This window comes from Fragaria vesca, linkage group LG5 (genome assembly GCF_000184155.1).
Source record: "Fragaria vesca subsp. vesca linkage group LG5, FraVesHawaii_1.0, whole genome shotgun sequence".
In the NCBI taxonomy this organism is placed as follows: domain Eukaryota; kingdom Viridiplantae; phylum Streptophyta; class Magnoliopsida; order Rosales; family Rosaceae; genus Fragaria; species Fragaria vesca.
The window spans coordinates 26143725-26147948 of NC_020495.1; positions in this window are offsets into that span (position 1 = coordinate 26143725).

Here is a 4224-nt window from a genome sequence, read left to right on the forward strand (position 1 = left end):
ATTGACCGGACGACCTCCAAGAAGTTGGAGTCGTGTTTGGGTGACGTCAATGTCCCCCGGGTCACCACCATGCTTCATGGTGATGCTAGATCTCGAATGTCTTCGTTTTGAGCAGAAGAATGGATGTCCATGAGAATTTCTCAAAATTTGGACCATTATATCTCTTCCAGGTTGACCAATTTGGTCAAACCAAAGCCTATATGAGTCAGTGTCCCAAATATCATGTTTGGCGACAACATGGGATTCGATATTCGAATCATAGTGACATACAGTCCACTAGATTGACTCATGAATTTCTTCAAGATGCGCTTCAGTCCGCATTCATGAGAAGGTATACACAAAAGAATTCTTGTTCATTCTCACAATGTGTTTTCAAATGAAAACTATTAGCAGGAATGTCGTTAAAGCTCAATATGGTTCGATTGCCTCTCAATGCATAGAGGGTATCTGTGACATTGATCATGGTGCCATGAGGCATCAAGATTTAGGCTAAACCGCGTCCTTGAATGACCGGTATGATTCAATCATTGTAGTCACAGAAGATTTACAAAGGACAAAATCCAAAGATAGTTGCCGGTTCTTTAGAATGTTCTGGATAGTTCCACTATCTGCGAAGCACTCAATGTCTCGATGAGACATATCTACAAGAAGGAGTAGATAGGCTAGTTAATAGTTCCACTTGAACCATTTAGAAGGATTGAAAGAAGCTACGAAAAGCTACAATCCCGAGAGTGCATAAAAATTTCCGCGCAGAATGACCTTTGCGCACTAAAACAGCCATAACTTCCTCGTTAAAATAGATATAGACGAACCGCGAAAAGTTCTAAAAACTAGACTCATAGAGCTTTCCAATGATATAAAGCACTGTCTGGTTCGTCCAAAGCTGTTCACAAAGCTCAAACGAAATTGACTGTCCAGAAGAACAGATTGCTGTTTTTCGCAGAATTGGCATGTGCGAAGCTGTGAAGCTTGCAAGTGGCGTGTAGGCTTTTGCCTTAGCCACAAGTGACGTGTGTATGATCAAAATCAAGTCCTTTCGGTCATTCTAAGGTCGTAAACTCCATGACTAGTTAGCAAAAGCTCCCTAACATGAACATAAACTAACTCAGAGGACCTAGAGGATTAGATCATGATGATAATTTTCCGGTTTTGATAAGTCTTCAACGTCTTTTGCAAAATCAAAAGCTTTCGGTAACTCCAAGTCAGTATGACCAAGCATGTCCGTGGAGGGTAGGTAGTGCGAGGCACACTTGAAACCACTATCTCCTTAATTTCGGACAATTCTAAGACATCACACTGAGCTTGGATGAGCCTAGTTGAACAATTGATGATGGAAAATCCGCTAAAGGGTAGAAGACTTAACTTAACCGGAAACACGTGGGCGATCCTCATTAAGGATGCCGTGCCATGAGTCACCTTCAAAGGAAGGGACCAAAATCGGCACAATATGCCATGTTTCTAAAGACGATATAAGAATGTACATTTTGTTTGTAAATCAATATGAACCATAAGAGGAGAATAGTTTCACTTCGAAAAAATTCTCAAGACATTCATTATTGCCAATGTGAGTACATCATGGTCTCAAATAGACGAAAGACGTCAATATAACGCCTTAGTACATATAGCTTGGAATGAAAATCAATGTCTAGCCGATGACGTCAAAGTCATGAGTAGCTAGAGCAAGATCCGAATCTTTGAAATTCGCGATCATGAGGATGACGTTCTTGTCCTAATATTGATTTTCCATACCTTTTTGTATGCATTCACAATTTGAAGGAGCTTGACAATCTTGAACCAGTGATCCGAAGATCCACAACGATTGCATTGTCATGAGCTGACGTAAGTAGTTTTGACAAAATGGTGTCTAAACCGGGAGTGTCGCTATTAGAGCCGGTGACACCTCCTCCTCTTTTCTAGACATCGGCACGACGTTTTCTACCATTGTCATGACCCATATTGTTGTCCCCACATTAGGGGATAATCCTAAATAAATTTATCACATTAGCATATATATACAATTCCCATTTGTATGATCAAAATCAAGTCTCGTTGGTAATTCTAAACCAACTTGGAGGACCTAGAGAACTTGATGATGATCGAATCCGCTAAAGGTTATGGATCATGATGCCACAAAAGATCATCGACAATATGTAGTCAATTAAGATGGTAAGCAATCCACTTGACTAATAACTCAACAAGTAGAGTTATATGGACGTTTCAAGAAACGCTCCATGAGTGCATTCCAGAGTACTTTGTGGTCATTACTTTTTGCACAGATTGCCATTAAAGGCTTGTCGATGTGGCGTGTCAAAGACTTTGAGCGCATGAGATGTGAAATCTCGACATCTAGGCTTGTTAGCCTGGGGGTCAAAATATGTGGTTTAATCCTTTCCAGTGAAAGGTTCCACAGATACCAAGCGAAGATTCGCCTTAGGTATCGAGTACGTCAAAACTCAATGAGCAGAATGTTACGTTGCTCTTGCATACAAAACCAAGCTGTTATGAGACTCGATAGAGGTCACAAACAATGCTTTTAATGGTTTGTCCTTCGGATTGATCATACACAATCCGAAAAAAGCCGCGAATTGATCAAACACAATTCGGAAAAGGTCTCGGATTGATCAAACACAATCCGGAGAAAGGTCAGGGTTGATCATACACAACCCGGACAAGGAAGCAAGAGTGATCAAACACACTTTTGACCCGTGAATAAAATTCCGGGATTTTTGGTACATGCACACACAAAATCCCAAGCATAGAATGGAGATGGAGAAGGGAGGAAAGAATTTTATCCTCCCCGAGTTATTGAACTTGGAAAAGTTTAAGGTTTCAAAACATACCTTTCTGGTTTCTTTGGAAGACGAGCAATCTTGAAATCTTTAGTTTCTAGAGGCTGCCGATAGGAGAAACAACGTTTCGCCTACTTATACTTCGAATTTGGGGCTGAAAATTTAACAGGAGGAGAAGTTCGTGATGGGGAAGCTGCTATCAAAATTTCAGGCTGATCATAGCAAGGGAAGGTGGTGAACCGGTGGTTGGTAGTGGCGGCGGTCTGGAATCTTCCGGCGGCCAGTTCGGAGACTTTCCGACCGGTTCTCAGGGTGAGGCCGGCGGCGTTGGATCCGGGACGGAGAGAGCTTTCTGGGGATATAAAATTCCGGCGGAGGGAAGTCGGAATTTTGGTCGGAAATCGAGAAAAACAAGGCTGCCCGATTTTAGGGTTTGGAAAACAAATGGTGGGCTATTGGCTCTAGGGTTATAACAAAGTGCATGATAACGTGATGAAGTATAAAGTGTAGAGAAAGAGAGATAGCAAGAGAATCATCATCTTATTCATTGCACTACCAGGACAAGCACTTTAGCCGACGAAAAATTTTTGTCGGCCTGTTATCTTAATTCGTCGGCTAAGATCTTAGCCGACGAATGCTCGTCGGCTATAGTGTCGTCGGGAAAAGGTCGTCGGTGATGACTTTAGCCAACGAAATTTTTTTTTTCGTCGGCTATAGTCCCACAGTTAGCCGACGAAAAATATGTCGTCGGTTTTTTTCCCAGACTTTAGCCGACGAAATAATTAAGATATTCGTCGGCTAAGGTGTGTAATAAATAATTAAAAAATAACTATAGCCGGCGAAATTTACTATATTTCGTCGGCTAAACCTTATAAAAAAATTTTAAAAAATAACTATAGCCGACGAAATTTGGCTAAACCTTATAAAAAATTTAAAAAAATAACTATAGCCGACGAAATATACTATATTTCGTCGGCTAAACCTTATAAAAAAATAACTATAGCCGACGAAACATACCATAATTCGTCGGTTAAACCTTATAAAAAAAAATAATAATATAGCCGACGAATATAGTATTTAAATATCGTCGGCTAAAGTTGCTGGGTTTTGAAAAAAAAAAACTACAGAACCTTTCGGCCACCTCTAATCACGACCAAAATTTGACAGAATCTTCCTCTCAACATTTCGAACAACTTTCTAGAAGAAGTCGAAGCTCAATTCTAAGCCTAAACAGGTCAATCGACTCAAAATATAAAAATCCCCAATTTTAAACCCTAAAAACTTCAAATCTTCGATTCTCTTCACACACACCGAATCGAGCTACCAAATTCTAGGGGAATGTAGTACTAATCAAACTTAACTTATCCATATATAGAACTCATTAAATGGTGGCCTAAGGAAGGAGAAATTTGATCGACACCGAATCCGAACCGGC